Source organism: Petromyzon marinus, unplaced genomic scaffold, assembly GCF_048934315.1.
Source record: "Petromyzon marinus isolate PM22_M1 ecotype Great Lakes invasive population unplaced genomic scaffold, UKy_Petmar_22M1.pri1.0 PM_G_Scaffold_10, whole genome shotgun sequence".
In the NCBI taxonomy this organism is placed as follows: domain Eukaryota; kingdom Metazoa; phylum Chordata; class Hyperoartia; order Petromyzontiformes; family Petromyzontidae; genus Petromyzon; species Petromyzon marinus.
The window spans coordinates 4,928,528-4,949,407 of record NW_027422651.1 but is presented as its reverse complement, the minus strand read 5'-3'; positions in this window follow the sequence as shown (position 1 = coordinate 4,949,407).

Below are 20,880 nucleotides of genomic sequence, written 5' to 3'. Positions count from 1 at the left end.
TGAAATAAGCCTATTTAATAAGCCTAAGTTTCTGAACTAAGCCTATTTAAAAAGGTATATTTAATAAGTCTAAGTTGCTGAAATAAACCTATTTAAAAATGCTATTTAATAAGCCTAAGTTGATGAAATAAGCCTATTTAATAAGGCTATTTAATAAGCATAAGTTGCTGAAATAAGCTTATTTAATAAGCCTAAGTTGCTGAAATAAGCCTATTTAATAAGGCTATTTAATAAGTCTATTTAATAAGCCTATTTAATAAGTATTTAATGCGCCTATTTAATAAGCCTATTTATTGAGCCTATTTAATAAGCCTATTTATTGAGCCTATTTAATAAGCCTATTTATTGAGCCTATTTAATAAGCCTATTTATTGAGCCTATTTAATAAGCCTATTTAATAAGTCTATTTAATAAGCCTATTTAATAGGCCTATTTAATAAGTTTAAGTTGCTGAAATAAGCCTATTTAATAAGCCTATTTAATAGGCCTATTTAATAAGTCTACGTTGCTGAAATAAGCCTATTTAATAAGCCTAAGTTTCTGAATGAGCCTATTTAATAAGCCTAAGTTGCTGAAATAAGCCTATTAAATAAGCCTAAGTTGCTGAAAAAAACCTATTAAATAAGCCTAAGTTGCTGAATAAGCCTATTTAATAAGCCTAAGTTGCTGAAATAAACCCATTTAATAAGCCTATTAAATAAGCCTAAGTTGCTGAAATAAGCCTATTTAATAAGCCTATTTAATAAGCCTATTTAATAGGCCTATTTAATAAGTCTAAGTTGCTGAAATAAGCCTATTTAATAAGCCTATTTAATAGGCCTATTTAATAAGTCTAAGTTGCTGAAATAAGCCTATTTGATAAGCCTAAGTTGCTGAATGAGCCTATTTAATAAGCCTATGTTGCTGAAATAAGCCTATTTAATAAGCCTAAGTTGCTGAATAAGCCTATTTAATAAGCCTAAGTTGCTGAATAAACCTATTTAATAAGTCTAAGTTGCTGAAATAAGCCTATTTAATTAGGCTATTTAATAAGCCTAAGTTGCTGAATAAGCCTATTTAATAAGTCTAAGTTGCTTAAATAAGGCTATTTAATAAGCCTACGTTGCTGAAATAAGGCTATTTAATAAGTTTAAGTTGCTGAAATAAGCCTATTTAATAAGCCTACATTGCTGAAATAAGCCTATTTAATAAGCCTATTTAATAGGCCTATTTAATAAGCCTATTTAATAGGCCTATTTAATAAGTTTAAGTTGCTGAAATAAGCCTATTTAATATACCTATTTAATAGGCCTATTTAATAAGTCTAAGTTGCTGAAATAAGCCTATTTAATAAGCCTAAGTTTCTGAATGAGCCTATTTAATAAGCCTAAGTTGCTGAAATAAGCCTATTAAATAAGCCTAAGTTGCTGAAAAAAACCTATTAAATAAGCCTAAGTTGCTGAATAAGCCTATTTAATAAGCCTAAGTTGCTGAATAAACCTATTTAATAAGTCTAAGTTGCTGAAATAAGCATATTTAATAAGGCTATTTAATAAGTCTAAGTTGCTGAAATAAACCTATTTAAAAATGCTATTTAATAAGTCTAAGTTGCTGAAATAAACCTGCTTAATAAGGCTATTTAATAAAAATAAGTTGCTGAAATAAGCTTATTTAATAAGCCTAAGTTGCTGAAATAAGCCTATTTAATAAGCCTATTTATTGAGCCTATTTAATAAGCCTATTTATTGAGCCTATTTAATACGCCTATTTATTGAGCCTATTTAATAAGCCTATTTATTGAGCCTATTTAATAAGCCTATTTAATAAGCCTATTTAATAGACCTATTTAATAAGTCTAAGTTGCTGAAATAAGCCTATTTAATAAGCCTATTTAATAGGCCTATTTAATAAGTCTAAGTTGCTGAAAGAAGCCTATTTAATAAGCCTAATTTGCTGAATGAGCCTATTTAATAAGCCTATGTTGCTGAAATAAGCCTATTTAATAAGCCTAAGTTGCTGAATAAGCCTATTTAATAAGCCTAAGTTGCTAAATAAACCTATTTAATAAGTCTAAGTTGCTGAAATAAGCCTATTTAATAAGGCTATTTAATGAGCCTAAGTTGCTGAATAAGCCTATTTAATAAGTGTAAGTTGCTGAAATAAGGCTATTTAATAAGCCTACGTTGCTGAAATAAGGCTATTTAATAAGTTTAAGTTGCTGAAATAAGCCTATTTAATAAGCCTACATTGCTGAAATAAGCCTATTTAATAAGGCTATTTAATGACCCTAAGTTGCTGAAATAAGCCTATTTAATAAGCCTAAGTTTCTGAACTAAGCCTATTTAAAAAGGTATATTTAATAAGTCTAAGTTGCTGAAATAAACCTATTTAAAAATGCTATTTAATAAGCCTAAGTTGATGAAATAAGCCTATTTAATAAGGCTATTTAATAAGCATAAGTTGCTGAAATAAGCTTATTTAATAAGCCTAAGTTGCTGAAATAAGCCTATTTAATAAGGCTATTTAATAAGTCTATTTAATAAGCCTATTTAATAAGTATTTAATGCGCCTATTTAATAAGCCTATTTATTGAGCCTATTTAATAAGCCTATTTATTGAGCCTATTTAATAAGCCTATTTATTGAGCCTATTTAATAAGCCTATTTATTGAGCCTATTTAATAAGCCTATTTAATAAGTCTATTTAATAAGCCTATTTAATAGGCCTATTTAATAAGTTTAAGTTGCTGAAATAAGCCTATTTAATAAGCCTATTTAATAGGCCTATTTAATAAGTCTACGTTGCTGAAATAAGCCTATTTAATAAGCCTAAGTTTCTGAATGAGCCTATTTAATAAGCCTAAGTTGCTGAAATAAGCCTATTAAATAAGCCTAAGTTGCTGAAAAAAACCTATTAAATAAGCCTAAGTTGCTGAATAAGCCTATTTAATAAGCCTAAGTTGCTGAAATAAACCCATTTAATAAGCCTATTAAATAAGCCTAAGTTGCTGAAATAAGCCTATTTAATAAGCCTATTTAATAAGCCTATTTAATAGGCCTATTTAATAAGTCTAAGTTGCTGAAATAAGCCTATTTAATAAGCCTATTTAATAGGCCTATTTAATAAGTCTAAGTTGCTGAAATAAGCCTATTTGATAAGCCTAAGTTGCTGAATGAGCCTATTTAATAAGCCTATGTTGCTGAAATAAGCCTATTTAATAAGCCTAAGTTGCTGAATAAGCCTATTTAATAAGCCTAAGTTGCTGAATAAACCTATTTAATAAGTCTAAGTTGCTGAAATAAGCCTATTTAATTAGGCTATTTAATAAGCCTAAGTTGCTGAATAAGCCTATTTAATAAGTCTAAGTTGCTTAAATAAGGCTATTTAATAAGCCTACGTTGCTGAAATAAGGCTATTTAATAAGTTTAAGTTGCTGAAATAAGCCTATTTAATAAGCCTACATTGCTGAAATAAGCCTATTTAATAAGCCTATTTAATAGGCCTATTTAATAAGTCTAAGTTGCTGAAAGAAGCCTATTTAATAAGCCTAAGTTGCTGAATGAGCCTATTTAATAAGCCTATGTTGCTGAAATAAGCCTATTTAATAAGCCTAAGTTGCTGAATAAGCCTATTTAATAAGCCTAAGTTGCTGAATAAACCTATTTAATAAGTCTAAGTTGCTGAAATAAGCCTATTTAATAAGGCTATTTAATGAGCCTAAGTTGCTGAATAAGCCTATTTAATAAGTCTAAGTTGCTGAAATAAGGCTATTTAATAAGCCTACGTTGCTGAAATAAGGCTATTTAATAAGTTTAAGTTGCTGAAATAAGCCTATTTAATAAGCCTACATTGCTGAAATAAGCCTATTTAATAAGGCTATTTAATGAGCCTAAGTTGCTGAAATAAGCCTATTTAATAAGCCTAAGTTTCTGAACTAAGCCTATTTAAAAAGGTATATTTAATAAGTCTAAGTTGCTGAAATAAACCTATTTAATAAGCCTAAGTTGCTGAAATAAGCCTATTTAATAAGGCTATTTAATAAGCATAAGTTGCTGAAATAAGCTTATTTAATAAGCCTAAGTTGCTGAAATAAGCCTATTTAATAAGGCTATTTAATAAATATTTAATGCGCCTATTTAATAAGCCTATTTATTGAGCCTATTTAATAAGCCTATTTATTGAGCCTATTTAATAAGCCTATTTATTGTGCCTATTTAATAAGCCTATTTATTGAGCCTATTTAATAAGCCTATTTAATAAGTCTATTTAATAAGCCTATTTAATAGGCCTATTTAATAAGTTTAAGTTGCTGAAATAAGCCTATTTAATAAGCCTATTTAATAGGCCTATTTAATAAGTCTACGTTGCTGAAATAAGCCTATTTAATAAGCCTAAGTTTCTGAATGAGCCTATTTAATAAGCCTAAGTTGCTGAAATAAGCCTATTAAATAAGCCTAAGTTGCTGAAAAAAACCTATTAAATAAGCCTAAGTTGCTGAATAAGCCTATTTAATAAGCCTAAGTTGCTGAAATAAGCCCATTTAATAAGCCTATTAAATAAGCCTAAGTTGCTGAAATAAGCCTATTTAATAAGCCTATTTAATAAGCCTATTTAATAGGCCTATTTAATAAGTCTAAGTTGCTGAAATAAGCCTATTTAATAAGCCTATTTAATAGGCCTTTTTAATAAGTCTAAGTTGCTGAAATAAGCCTATTTAATAAGCCTAAGTTGCTGAATGAGCCTATTTAATAAGCCTATGTTGCTGAAATAAGCCTATTTAATAAGCCTAAGTTGCTGAATAAGCCTATTTAATAAGCCTAAGTTGCTGAATAAACCTATTTAATAAGTCTAAGTTGCTGAAATAAGCCTATTTAATAAGGCTATTTAATAAGCCTAAGTTGCTGAATAAGCCTATTTAATAAGTCTAAGTTGCTGAAATAAGGCTATGTAATAAGCCTACGTTGCTGAAATAAGGCTATTTAATAAGTTTAAGTTGCTGAAATAAGCCTATTTAATAAGCCTACATTGCTGAAATAAGCCTATTTAATAAGGCTATTTAATGAGCCTAAGTTGCTGAAATAAACCTATTTAAAAATGCTATTTAATAAGCCTAAGTTGCTGAAATAAGCCTATTTAATAAGGCTATTTAATAAGCATAAGTTGCTGAAATAAGCTTATTTAATAAGCCTAAGTTGCTGAAATAAGCCTATTTAATAAGGCTATTTAATAAGTCTATTTAATAAGCCTATTTAATAAGTATTTAATGCGCCTATTTAATAAGCCTATTTATTGAGCCTATTTAATAAGCCTATTTATTGAGCCTATTTAATAAGCCTATTTATTGAGCCTATTTAATAAGCCTATTTATTGAGCCTATTTAATAAGCCTATTTAATAAGTCTATTTAATAAGCCTATTTAATAGGCCTATTTAATAAGTTTAAGTTGCTGAAATAAGCCTATTTAATATACCTATTTAATAGGCCTATTTAATAAGTCTAAGTTGCTGAAATAAGCCTATTTAATAAGCCTAAGTTTCTGAATGAGCCTATTTAATAAGCCTAAGTTGCTGAAATAAGCCTATTAAATAAGCCTAAGTTGCTGAAAAAAACCTATTAAATAAGCCTAAGTTGCTGAATAAGCCTATTTAATAAGCCTAAGTTGCTGAATAAACCTATTTAATAAGTCTAAGTTGCTGAAATAAGCATATTTAATAAGGCTATTTAATAAGTCTAAGTTGCTGAAATAAACCTATTTAAAAATGCTATTTAATAAGCCTAAGTTGCTGAAATAAACCTGCTTAATAAGGCTATTTAATAAAAATAAGTTGCTGAAATAAGCTTATTTAATAAGCCTAAGTTGCTGAAATAAGCCTATTTAATAAGCCTATTTATTGAGCCTATTTAATAAGCCTATTTATTGAGCCTATTTAATACGCCTATTTATTGAGCCTATTTAATAAGCCTATTTATTGAGCCTATTTAATAAGCCTATTTAATAAGTCTATTTAATAAACCTATTTAATAAGCCTATTTAATAAACCTATTTATTGAGCCTATTTCATAAGCCTATTTAATAAGCCTATTTATTGAGCCTATTTAATAAGTCTATTTAATAAGCCTATTTAATAAGTATTTAATGCGCCTATTTAATAAGCCTATTTATTGAGCCTATTTAATAAGCCTATTTATTGAGCCTATTTAATAAGCCTATTTATTGAGCCTATTTAATAAGCCTATTTATTGAGCCTATTTAATAAGCCTATTTAATAAGTCTATTTAATAAGCCTATTTAATAGGCCTATTTAATAAGTCTAAGTTGCTGAAATAAGCCTATTTAATAAGCCTATTTAATAGGCCTATTTAATAAGTCTAAGTTGCTGAAATAAGCCTCTTCAATAAGCCTAAGTTTCTGAATGAGCCTATTTAATAAGCCTAAGTTGCTGAAATAAGCCTATTAAATAAGCCCAAGTTGCTGAAAAAAGCCTATTAAATAAGCCTAAGTTGCTGAATAAGCCTATTTAATAAGTCTAAGTTGCTGAAATAAGCATATTTAATAAGGCTATTTAATAAGCCTAAGTTGTTGAAATAAACCTGCTTAATAAGGCTATTTAATAAAAATAAGTTGCTGAAATAAGCTTATTTAATAAGCCTAAGTTGCTGAAATAAGCCTATTTAATAAGGCTCTTTAATAAGTCTAAGTTGCTGAAATAAACCTATTTAATAAGCCTAAGTTGCTAAAATAAGCCAATTTAATGAGGCTATTTAATAAGTCTATTTAATAAGCCTATTTAATAAGCCTATTTAATAAGCCTATTTAGTAAGCCTATTTAATAAGCCTATTTAATAAGTCTATTTAATAAGTCTATTTAATAAGTATTTAATGAGCCTATTTAATAAGCCTATTTATTGAGCCTATTTAATAAGCCCATTTATTGAGCCTATTTAATAAGCCTATTTATTGAGCCTATTTAATAAGCCTATTTATTGAGCCTATTTAATAAGCCTATTTATTGAGCCTATTTAATAAGCCTATTTAATAAACCTATTTAATAAGCCTTTTTAATAAGCCTATTTATTGAGCCTATTTCATAAGCCTATTTAATAAGCCTATTTATTGAGCCTATTTAATAAGTCTATTTAATAAGCCTATTTAATAAGCCTAATTAATAAGTATTTAATGAGTCTATTTAATAAGTCTATTTAATAAGCCTATTTAATAGGCCTATTTAATAAGTCTAAGTTGCTGAAATAAGCCTATTTAATAAGCCTATTTAATAGGCCTATTTAATAAGTCTAAGTTGCTGAAATAAGCCTATTTAATAAGCCTAAGTTTCTGAATGAGCCTATTTAATAAGCCTAAGTTGCTGAAATAAGCCTATTTAATAAGCCTAAGTTGCTGAATAAGCCTATTTAATAAGCCTAAGTTGCTGAAATAAGCCTATTTAATAAGTTTAAGTTGCTGAAATAAGGCTATTTAATAAGCCTAAGTTGCTGAAATAAGCCTATTTAATAAGCCTAAGTTGCTGAAATAAAGCTATTTAATAAGTCTAAGTTGCTGAAATAAGCCTATTTAATAAGCCTAAGTTGCTGAAATAAGTATATTTAATAAGCATAAGTTGCTGAAATAAACCTATTTAATGAGTCTAAGTTGCTTAAATAAGGCTATTTAATAAGTCTAAGTTGCTGAAATAAGCCTTTTCAATCAGTGTAAGTTGCTGAAATAAGTCTATTTAATAAGTCTAAGTTGCTGAAATAAGCCTATTTAATCAGCCTAAGTTGCTGAAATAAGCCCATTTAATAAGCATATTTAATAAGCCTAAGTTGCTGAAATAAGCCTATTTAATAAGCCTATTTAATAAGCCTATTTAATAGGCCTATTTAATAAGTCTAAGTTGCTGAAATAAGCCTATTTAATAAGCCTATTTAATAGGCCTATTTAATAAGTCTAAGTTGCTGAAATAAGCTTATTTAATAAGCCTAAGTTGCTGAATGAGCCTATTTAATTTGCCTAAGTTGCTGAAATAAGCCTATTTAATAAGCCTAAGTTGCTGAATAAGCCTATTTAATAAGCCTAAGTTGCTGAATAAACCTATTTAATAAGTCTAAGTTGCTGAAATAAGCCTATTTAATAAGGCTATTTAATAAGCCTAAGTTGCTGAATAAGCCTATTTAATAAGTCTAAGTTGCTGAAATAAGGCTATGTAATAAGCCTACGTTGCTGAAATAAGGCTATTTATTAAGTTTAAGTTGCTGAAATAAGCCTATTTAATAAGCCTACATTGCTGAAATAAGCCTATTTATTGAGCCTATTTAATAAGTCTATTTAATAAGCCTATTTAATAAGTATTTAATGCGCCTATTTAATAAGCCTATTTATTGAGCCTATTTAATAAGCCTATTTATTGAGCCTATTTAATAAGCCTATTTATTGAGCCTATTTAATAAGCCTATTTATTGAGCCTATTTAATGAGCCTATTTAATAAGTCTATTTAATAAGCCTATTTAATAGGCCTATTTAATAAGTCTAAGTTGCTGAAATAAGCCTATTTAATAAGCCTATTTAATAGGCCTATTTAATAAGTCTAAGTTGCTGAAATAAGCCTATTTAATAAGCCTAAGTTGCTGAATGAGCCTATTTAATTTGCCTAAGTTGCTGAAATAAGCCTATTTAATAAGCCTAAGTTGCTAAATAAGCCTATTTAATAAGCCTAAGTTGCAGAATAAACCTATTTAATAAGTCTAAGTTGCTGAAATAAGCCTATTTAATAAGGCTAATTAATAAGCTTAAGTTGCTGAATAAGCCTATTTAATAAGTCTAAGTTGCTGAAATAAGGCTATTTAATAAGCCTAAGTTGCTGAAATAAGGCTATTTAATAAGTTTAAGTTGCTGAAATAAGCCTATTTAATAAGCCTAAGTTGCTGAAATAAGCCTATTTAATAAGGCTATTTAATGAGCCTCAGTTGCTGAAATAAGCCTATTTAATAAGCCTAAGTTTCTGAACTAATACTATTTAAAAAGGTATATTTAATAAGTCTAAGTTGCTGACATAAACCTATTTAAAAATGCTATTTAATAAGCCTAAGTTGCTGAAATAAACCTGTTTAATAAGGCTATTTAATAAGCATAAGTTGCTGAAATAAGCTTATTTAATAAGCCTAAGTTGCTGAAATAAGCCTATTTAATAAGGCTATTTAATAAGTCTATTTAATAAGCCTATTTAATAAGTATTTAATGCGCCTATTTAATAAGCCTATTTATTGAGCCTATTTAATAAGCCTATTTATTGAGCCTATTTAATAAGCCTATTTATTGAGCCTATTTAATAAGCCTATTTATTGAGCCTATTTAATAAGCCTATTTAATAAGTCTATTTAATAAGCCTATTTAATAAGCCTATTTAATAAGCCTATTTATTGAGCCTATTTAATAAGCCTATTTAATAAGCCTATTTATTGAGCCTATTTAATAAGTCTATTTCATAAGCCTATTTAATAAGCCTAATTAATAAGTATTTAATGAGCCTATTTAATAAGTCTATTTAATAAGCCTATTTGATAGGCCTATTTAATAAGCATAAGTTGCAGAAATAAGCCTATTTAATAAGCCTATTTAATAGGCCTATTTAATAAGTCTAAGTTGCTGAAATAAGCCTATTTAATAAGCCTAAGTTTCTGAATGAGCCTATTTAATAAGCCTAAGTTGCTGAAATAAGCCTATTTAATAAGCCTAAGTTGCTGAATAAGCCTATTTAATAAGCCTAAGTTGCTGAAATAAGCCTATTTAATAAGTTTAAGTTGCTGAAATAAGGCTATTTAATAAGCCTAAGTTGCTGAAATAAGCCTATTTAATAAGCCTAAGTTGCTGAAATAAAGCTATTTAATAAGTCTAAGTTGCTGAAATAAGCCTATTTAATAAGCCTAAGTTGCTGAAATAAGTATATTTAATAAGCATAAGTTGCTGAAATAAACCTATTTAATGAGTCTAAGTTGCTGAAATAAAGCTATTTAATAAGTCTAAGTTGCTGAAATAAGCATTTTTAATCAGCGTAAGTTACTGAAATAAGTCTATTTAATAATCCCAAGTTGCTGAAATAAGCCTACTTAATTAGGCTATTTAATAAGCCTAAGTTGCTGAAATAAGCCTATTTAATAAGCGTAAGTTGCTGAAATAAGGCTATTTAATAAGTCTAAGTTGCTGAAATAAGCCTATTTAATAAGCCTAAGTTGCTGAAATAAGCCCATTTAATAAGCCTATTAAATAAGCCTAAGTTGCTGAAATAAGCCTATTTAATAAGCCTATTTAATAAGCCTATTTAATAAGCCTATTAAATAAGCCTAAGTTGCTGAAATAAGCCTATTTATTGAGCCTATTTAATAAGCCTATTTATTGAGCCTATTTAATAAGCCTATTTATTGAGCCTATTTAATAAGCCTATTTATTGAGCCTATTTAATAAGCCTATTTAATAAGTCTATTTAATAAGCCTATTTAATAAGCCTATTTAATAAGCCTATTTATTGAGCCTATTTAATAAGCCTATTTAATAAGCCTATTTATTGAGCCTATTTAATAAGTCTATTTCATAAGCCTATTTAATAAGCCTAATTAATAAGTATTTAATGAGCCTATTTAATAAGTCTATTTAATAAGCCTATTTGATAGGCCTATTTAATAAGTCTAAGTTGCAGAAATAAGCCTATTTAATAAGCCTATTTAATAGGCCTATTTAATAAGTCTAAGTTGCTGAAATAAGCCTATTTAATAAGCCTAAGTTTCTGAATGAGCCTATTTAATAAGCCTAAGTTGCTGAAATAAGCCTATTTAATAAGCCTAAGTTGCTGAATAAGCCTATTTAATAAGCCTAAGTTGCTGAAATAAGCCTATTTAATAAGTTTAAGTTGCTGAAATAAGGCTATTTAATAAGCCTAAGTTGCTGAAATAAGCCTATTTAATAAGCCTAAGTTGCTGAAATAAAGCTATTTAATAAGTCTAAGTTGCTGAAATAAGCCTATTTAATAAGCCTAAGTTGCTGAAATAAGTATATTTAATAAGCATAAGTTGCTGAAATAAACCTATTTAATGAGTCTAAGTTGCTGAAATAAAGCTATTTAATAAGTCTAAGTTGCTGAAATAAGCATTTTTAATCAGCGTAAGTTGCTGAAATAAGTCTATTTAATAATCCCAAGTTGCTGAAATAAGCCTACTTAATTAGGCTATTTAATAAGCCTAAGTTGCTGAAATAAGCCTATTTAATAAGCGTAAGTTGCTGAAATAAGGCTATTTAATAAGTCTAAGTTGCTGAAATAAGCCTATTTAATAAGCCTAAGTTGCTGAAATAAGCCCATTTAATAAGCCTATTAAATAAGCCTAAGTTGCTGAAATAAGCCTATTTAATAAGCCTATTTAATAAGCCTATTTAATAAGCCTATTAAATAAGCCTAAGTTGCTGAAATAAGCCTATTTATTGAGCCTATTTAATAAGTCTATTTAATAAGCCTATTTAATAAGTATTTAATGCGCCTATTTAATAAGCCTATTTATTGAGCCTATTTAATAAGCCTATTTATTGAGCCTATTTAATAAGCCTATTTATTGAGCCTATTTAATAAGCCTATTTATTGAGCCTATTTAATGAGCCTATTTAATAAGTCTATTTAATAAGCCTATTTAATAGGCCTATTTAATAAGTCTAAGTTGCTGAAATAAGCCTATTTAATAAGCCTATTTAATAGGCCTATTTAATAAGTCTAAGTTGCTGAAATAAGCCTATTTAATAAGCCTAAGTTTCTGAATGAGCCTATTTAATAAGCCTAAGTTGCTGAAATAAGCCTATTAAATAAGCCTAAGTTGCTGAAAAAAGCCTATTAAATAAGCCTAAGTTGCTGAATAAGCCTATTTAATAAGCCTAAGTTGCTGAATAAACCTATTTAATAAGTCTAAGTTGCTGAAATAAGTATATTTCATAAGGCTATTTAATAAGTCTAAGTTGCTTAAATAAACCTATTTAAAAATGCTATTTAATAAGCCTAAGTTGCTGAAATAAACCTGCTTAATAAGGCTATTTAATAAAAATAAGTTGCTGAAATAAGCTTATTTAATAAGCCTAAGTTGCTGAAATAAGCCTATTTAATAAGGCTCTTTAATAAGTCTAAGTTGCTGAAATAAACCTATTTAATAAGCCTAAGTTGCTAAAATAAGCCTATTTAATGAGGCTATTTAATAAGTCTATTTAATAAGCCTATTTAAAAGCCTATTTAATAAGCCTATTTAATAAGCCTATTTAATAAGTCTATTTAATAAGTCTATTTAATAAGTATTTAATGAGCCTATATAATAAGCCTATTTATTGAGCCTATTTAATAAGCCTATTTATTGAGCCTATTTAATAAGCCTATTTATTGAGCATATTTAATAAGCCTATTTATTGAGCCTATTTAATAAGCCTATTTAATAAGTCTATTTAATAAACCTATTTAATAAGCCTATTTAATAAGCCTATTTATTGAGCCTATTTCATAAGCCTATTTAATAAGCCTATTTATTGAGCCTATTTAATACGTCTATTTAATAAGCCTATTTAATAAGCCTAATTAATAAGTATTTAATGAGCCTATTTAATAAGTCTATTTAATAAGCCTATTTAATAGGCCTATTTAATAAGTCTAAGTTGCTGAAATAAGCCTATTTAATAAGCCTATTTAATAGGCCTATTTAATAAGTCTAAGTTGCTGAAATAAGCCTATTTAAAAAGCCTAAGTTTCTGAATGAGCCTATTTAATAAGCCTAAGTTGCTGAAATAAGCCTATTTAATAAACCTAAGTTGCTGAATAAGCCTATTTAATAAGCCTAAGTTGCTGAAATAAGCCTATTTAATAAGTTTAAGTTGCTGAAATAAGGCTATTTAATAAGCCTAAGTTGCTGAAATAAGCCTATTTAATAAGCCTAAGTTGCTGAAATAAAGCTATTTAATAAGTCTAAGTTGCTGAAATAAGCCTATTTAATAAGCCTAAGTTGCTGAAATAAGTATATTTAATAAGCATAAGTTGCTGAAATAAACTTATTTAATGAGTCTAAGTTGCTTAAATAAGGCTATTTAATAAGTCTAAGTTGCTGAAATAAGCCTTTTTAATCAGCGTAAGTTGCTGAAATAAGTCTATTTAATAAGTCTAAGTTGCTGAAATAAGCCTATTTAATAAGCCTAAGTTGCTGAAATAAGCCCATTTAATAAGCATATTTAATAAGCCTAAGTTGCTGAAATAAGCCTATTTAATAAGCCTATTTAATAAGCCTATTTAATAGGCCTATTTAATAAGTCTAAGTTGCTGAAATAAGCCTATTTAATAAGCCTATTTAATAGGCCTATTTAATAAGTCTAAGTTGCTGAAATAAGCCTATTTAATAAGCCTAAGTTGCTGAATGAGCCTATTTAATTTGCCTAAGTTGCTGAAATAAGCCTATTTAATAAGCCTAAGTTGCTGAATAAGCCTATTTAATAAGCCTAAGTTGCTGAATAAACCTATTTAATAAGTCTAAGTTGCTGAAATAAGCCTATTTAATAAGGCTATTTAATAAGCTTAAGTTGCTGAATAAGCCTATTTAATAAGTCTAAGTTGCTGAAATAAGGCTATTTAATAAGCCTAAGTTGCTGAAATAAGCCTATTTAATAAGCCTAAGTTGCTGAAATAAGCCTATTTAATAAGACTATTTAATGAGCCTCAGTTGCTGAAATAAGCCTATTTAATAAGCCTAAGTTTCTGAACTAAGCCTATTTAAAAAGGTATATTTAATAAGTCTAAGTTGCTGAAATAAACCTATTTAAAAATGCTATTTAATAAGCCTAAGTTGCTGAAATAAACCTGTTTAATAAGGCTATTTAATAAGCATAAGTTGCTGAAATAAGCTTATTTAATAAGCCTAAGTTGCTGAAATAAGCCTATTTAATAAGGCTATTTAATAAGTCTATTTAATAAGCCTATTTAATAAGTATTTAATGCGCCTATTTAATAAGCCTATTTATTGAGCCTATTTAATAAGCCTATTTATTGAGCCTATTTAATAAGCCTATTTATTGAGCCTATTTAATAAGCCTATTTATTGAGCCTATTTAATAAGCCTATTTAATAAGTCTATTTAATAAGCCTATTTAATAAGCCTATTTAATAAGCCTATTTTTTGACCCTATTTAATAAGCCTATTTAATAAGCCTATTTATTGAGCCTATTTAATAAGTCTATTTAATAAGCCTATTTAATAAGCCTAATTAATAAGTCTAAGTTGCTGAAATAAGCCTATTTAATAAGCCTAAGTTGCTGAAATAAACCTGCTTAATAAGGCTATTTAATAAAAATAAGTTGCTGAAATAAGCTTATTTAATAAGCCTAAGTTGCTGAAATAAGCCTATTTAATAAGGCTCTTTAATAAGTCTAAGTTGCTGAAATAAACCTATTTAATAAGCCTAAGTTGCTAAAATAAGCCTATTTAATGAGGCTATTTAATAAGTCTATTTAATAAGCCTATTTAAAAGCCTATTTAATAAGCCTATTTAATAAGCCTATTTAATAAGTCTATTTAATAAGTCTATTTAATAAGTATTTAATGAGCCTATATAATAAGCCTATTTATTGAGCCTATTTAATAAGCCTATTTATTGAGCCTATTTAATAAGCCTATTTATTGAGCATATTTAATAAGCCTATTTATTGAGCCTATTTAATAAGCCTATTTAATAAGTCTATTTAATAAACCTATTTAATAAGCCTATTTAATAAGCCTATTTATTGAGCCTATTTCATAAGCCTATTTAATAAGCCTATTTATTGAGCCTATTTAATAAGTCTATTTAATAAGCCTATTTAATATGCCTAATTAATAAGTATTTAATGAGCCTATTTAATAAGTCTATTTAATAAGCCTATTTAATAGGCCTATTTAATAAGTCTAAGTTGCTGAAATAAGCCTATTTAATAAGCCTATTTAATAGGCCTATTTAATAAGTCTAAGTTGCTGAAATAAGCCTATTTAATAAGCCTCAGTTGCTGAAATAAGCCTATTTAATAAGCCTAAGTTGCTGAATAAGCCTATTTAATAAGCCTCAGTTGCTGAAATAAGCCTATTTAATAAGTTTAAGTTGCTGAAATAAGGCTATTTAATAAGCCTAAGTTGCTGAAATAAGCCTATTTAATAAGCCTAAGTTGCTGAAATAAAGCTATTTAATAAGTCTAAGTTGCTGAAATAAGCCTATTTAATAAGCCTAAGTTGCTGAAATAAGTATATTTAATAAGCATAAGTTGCTGAAATAAACCTATTTAATGAGTCTAAGTTGCTTAAATAAGGCTATTTAATAAGTCTAAGTTGCTGAAATAAGCCTTTTTAATCAGCGTAAGTTGCTGAAATAAGTCTATTTAATAAGTCTAAGTTGCTGAAATAAGCCTATTTAATAAGCCTAAGTTGCTGAAATAAGCCCATTTAATAAGCATATTTAATAAGCCTAAGTTGCTGAAATAAGCCTATTTAATAAGCCTATTTAATAAGCCTATTTAATAGGCCTATTTAATAAGTCTAAGTTGCTGAAATAAGCCTATTTAATAAGCCTATTTAATAGGCCTATTTAATAAGTCTAAGTTGCTGAAATAAGCCTATTTAATAAGCCTAAGTTGCTGAATGAGCCTATTTAATTTGCCTAAGTTGCTGAAATAAGCCTATTTAATAAGCCTAAGTTGCTGAATAAGCCTATTTAATAAGCCTAAGTTGCTGAATAAACCTATTTAATAAGTCTAAGTTGCTGAAATAAGCCTATTTAATAAGGCTATTTAATAAGCTTAAGTTGCTGAATAAGCCTATTTAATAAGTCTAAGTTGCTGAAATAAACCTGCTTAATAAGGCTATTTAATAAAAATAAGTTGCTGAAATAAGCTTATTTAATAAGCCTAAGTTGCTGAAATAAGCCTATTTAATAAGGCTCTTTAATAAGTCTAAGTTGCTGAAATAAACCTATTTAATAAGCCTAAGTTGCTAAAATAAGCCTATTTAATGAGGCTATTTAATAAGTCTATTTAATAAGCCTATTTAAAAGCCTATTTAATAAGCCTATTTAATAAGCCTATTTAATAAGTCTATTTGATAAGTCTATTTAATAAGTATTTAATGAGCCTATATAATAAGCCTATTTATTGAGCCTATTTAATAAGCCTATTTATTGAGCCTATTTAATAAGCCTATTTATTGAGAATATTTAATAAGCCTATTTATTGAGCCTATTTAAAAAGCCTATTTAATAAGTCTATTTAATAAACCTATTTAATAAGCCTATTTAATAAGCCTATTTATTGAGCCTATTTCATAAGCGTATTTAATAAGCCTATTTATTGAGCCTATTTAATAAGTCTATTTAATAAGCCTATTTAATATGCCTAATTAATAAGTATTTAATGAGCCTATTTAATAAGTCTATTTAATAAGCCTATTTAATAGGCCTATTTAATAAGTCTAAGTTGCTGAAATAAGCCTATTTAATAAGCCTATTTAATAGGCCTATTTAATAAGTCTAAGTTGCTGAAATAAGCCTATTTAATAAGCCTAAGTTGCTGAATAAGCCTATTTAATAAGCCTAAGTTGCTGAAATAAGCCTATTTAATAAGTTTAAGTTGCTGAAATAAGGCTATTTAATAAGCCTAAGTTGCTGAAATAAGCCTATTTAATAAGCCTAAGTTGCTGAAATAAAGCTATTTAATAAGTCTAAGTTGCTGAAATAAGCCTATTTAATAAGCCTAAGTTGCTGAAATAAGTATATTTAATAAGCATAAGTTGCTGAAATAAACCTATTTAATGAGTCTAAGTTGCTGAAATAAAGCTATTTAATAAGTCTAAGTTGCTGAAATAAGCATTTTTAATCAGCGTAAGTTGCTGAAATAAGTCTATTTAATAATCCCAAGTTGCTGAAATAAGCCTACTTAATTAGGCTATTTAATAAGCCTAAGTTGCTGAAATAAGCCTATTTAATAAGCGTAAGTTGCTGAAATAAGGCTATTTAATAAGTCTAAGTTGCTGAAATAAGCCTATTTAATAAGCCTAAGTTGCTGAAATAAGCCCATTTAATAAGCCTATTAAATAAGCCTAAGTTGCTGAAATAAGCCTATTTAATAAGCCTATTTAATAAGCCTATTTAATAAGCCTATTAAATAAGCCTAAGTTGCTGAAATAAGCCTATTTATTGAGCCTATTTAATAAGTCTATTTAATAAGCCTATTTAATAAGTATTTAATGCGCCTATTTAATAAGCCTATTTATTGAGCCTATTTAATAAGCCTATTTATTGAGCCTATTTAATAAGCCTATTTATTGAGCCTATTTAATAAGCCTATTTATTGAGCCTATTTAATTAGCCTATTTAATAAGTCTATTTAATAAGCCTATTTAATAGGCCTATTTAATAAGCCTATTTATTGAGCCTATTTCATAAGCCTATTTAATAAGCCTATTTATTGAGCCTATTTAATAAGTCTATTTAATAAGCCTATTTAATATGCCTAATTAATAAGTATTTAATGAGCCTATTTAATAAGTCTATTTAATAAGCCTATTTAATAGGCCTATTTAATAAGTCTAAGTTGCTGAAATAAGCCTATTTAATAAGCCTATTTAATAGGCCTATTTAATAAGTCTAAGTTGCTGAAATAAGCCTATTTAATAAGCCTCAGTTGCTGAAATAAGCCTATTTAATAAGCCTAAGTTGCTGAATAAGCCTATTTAATAAGCCTCAGTTGCTGAAATAAGCCTATTTAATAAGTTTAAGTTGCTGAAATAAGGCTATTTAATAAGCCTAAGTTGCTGAAATAAGCCTATTTAATAAGCCTAAGTTGCTGAAATAAAGCTATTTAATAAGTCTAAGTTGCTGAAATAAGCCTATTTAATAAGCCTAAGTTGCTGAAATAAGTATATTTAATAGGCATAAGTTGCTGAAATAAACCTATTTAATGAGTCTAAGTTGCTTAAATAAGGCTATTTAATAAGTCTAAGTTGCTGAAATAAGCCTTTTTAATCAGCGTAAGTTGCTGAAATAAGTCTATTTAATAAGTCTAAGTTGCTGAAATAAGCCTATTTAATAAGCCTAAGTTGCTGAAATAAGCCCATTTAATAAGCATATTTAATAAGCCTAAGTTGCTGAAATAAGCCTATTTAATAAGCCTATTTAATAAGCCTATTTAATAGGCCTATTTAATAAGTCTAAGTTGCTGAAATAAGCCTATTTAATAAGCCTATTTAATAGGCCTATTTAATAAGTCTAAGTTGCTGAAATAAGCCTATTTAATAAGCCTAAGTTGCTGAATGAGCCTATTTAATTTGCCTAAGTTGCTGAAATAAGCCTATTTAATAAGCCTAAGTTGCTGAATAAGCCTATTTAATAAGCCTAAGTTGCTGAATAAACCTATTTAATAAGTCTAAGTTGCTGAAATAAGCCTATTTAATAAGGCTATTTAATAAGCTTAAGTTGCTGAATAAGCCTATTTAATAAGTCTAAGTTGCTGAAATAAACCTGCTTAATAAGGCTATTTAATAAAAATAAGTTGCTGAAATAAGCTTATTTAATAAGCCTAAGTTGCTGAAATAAGCCTATTTAATAAGGCTCTTTAATAAGTCTAAGTTGCTGAAATAAACCTATTTAATAAGCCTAAGTTGCTAAAATAAGCCTATTTAATGAGGCTATTTAATAAGTCTATTTAATAAGCCTATTTAAAAGCCTATTTAATAAGCCTATTTAATAAGCCTATTTAATAAGTCTATTTGATAAGTCTATTTAATAAGTATTTAATGAGCCTATATAATAAGCCTATTTATTGAGCCTATTTAATAAGCCTATTTATTGAGCCTATTTAATAAGCCTATTTATTGAGCATATTTAATAAGCCTATTTATTGAGCCTATTTAAAAAGCCTATTTAATAAGTCTATTTAATAAACCTATTTAATAAGCCTATTTAATAAGCCTATTTATTGAGCCTATTTCATAAGCGTATTTAATAAGCCTATTTATTGAGCCTATTTAATAAGTCTATTTAATAAGCCTATTTAATATGCCTAATTAATAAGTATTTAATGAGCCTATTTAATAAGTCTATTTAATAAGCCTATTTAATAGGCCTATTTAATAAGTCTAAGTTGCTGAAATAAGCCTATTTAATAAGCCTATTTAATAGGCCTATTTAATAAGTCTAAGTTGCTGAAATAAGCCTATTTAATAAGCCTAAGTTTCTGAATGAGCCTATTTAATAAGCCTCAGTTGCTGAAATAAGCCTATTTAATAAGCCTAAGTTGCTGAATAAGCCTATTTAATAAGCCTCAGTTGCTGAAATAAGCCTATTTAATAAGTTTAAGTTGCTAAAATAAGGCTATTTAATAAGCCTAAGTTGCTGAAATAAGCCTATTTAATAAGCCTAAGTTGCTGAAATAAAGCTATTTAATAAGTCTAAGTTGCTGAAATAAGCCTATTTAATAAGCCTAAGTTGCTGAAATAAGTATATTTAATAAGCATAAGTTGCTGAAATAAACCTATTTAATGAGTCTAAGTTGCTTAAATAAGGCTATTTAATAAGTCTAAGTTGCTGAAATAAGCCTTTTTAATCAGCGTAAGTTGCTGAAATAAGTCTATTTAATAAGTCTAAGTTGCTGAAATAAGCCTATTTAATAAGCCTAAGTTGCTGAAATAAGCCCATTTAATAAGCATATTTAATAAGCCTAAGTTGCTGAAATAAGCCTATTTAATAAGCTTATTTAATAAGCCTATTTAATAGGCCTATTTAATAAGTCTAAGTTGCTGAAATAAGCCTATTTAATAAGCCTATTTAATAGGCCTATTTAATAAGTCTAAGTTGCTGAAATAAGCCTATTTAATAAGCCTAAGTTGCTGAATGAGCCTATTTAATTTGCCTAAGTTGCTGAAATAAGCCTATTTAATAAGCCTAAGTTGCTGAATAAGCCTATTTAATAAGCCTAAGTTGCTGAATAAACCTATTTAATAAGTCTAAGTTGCTGAAATAAGCCTATTTAATAAGGCTATTTAATAAGCTTAAGTTGCTGAATAAGCCTATTTAATAAGTCTAAGTTGCTGAAATAAGGTTATTTCATAAGCCTAAGTTGCTGAAATAAGCCTATTTAATAAGCCTAAGTTGCTGAAATAAGCCTATTTAATAAGGCTATTTAATGAGCCTCAGTTGCTGAAATAAGCCTATTTAATAAGCCTAAGTTTCTGAACTAAGCCTATTTAAAAAGGTATATTTAATAAGTCTAAGTTGCTGAAATAAACCTATTTAAAAATGCTATTTAATAAGCCTAAGTTGCTGAAATAAACCTGTTTAATAAGGCTATTTAATAAGCATAAGTTGCTGAAATAAGCTTATTTAATAAGCCTAAGTTGCTGAAATAAGCCTATTTAATAAGGCTATTTAATAAGTCTATTTAATAAGCCTATTTAATATTTAATGCGCCTATTTAATAAGCCTATTTATTGAGCCTATTTAATAAGCCTATTTATTGAGCCTATTTAATAAGCCTATTTATTGAGCCTATTTAATAAGCCTATTTATTGAGCCTATTTAATAAGCCTATTTAATAAGTCTATTTAATAAGCCTATTTAATAAGCCTATTTAATAAGCCTATTTTTTGAGCCTATTTAATAAGCCTATTTAATAAGCCTATTTATTGAGCCTATTTAATAAGTCTATTTAATAAGCCTATTTAATAAGCCTAATTAATAAGTATTTAATGAGCCTATTTAATAAGTCTATCTAATAAGCCTATTTAATAGGCCTATTTAATAAGTCTAAGTTGCAGAAATAAGCCTATTTAATAAGCCTATTTAATAGGCCTATTTAATAAGTCTAAGTTGCTGAAATAAGCCTATTTTA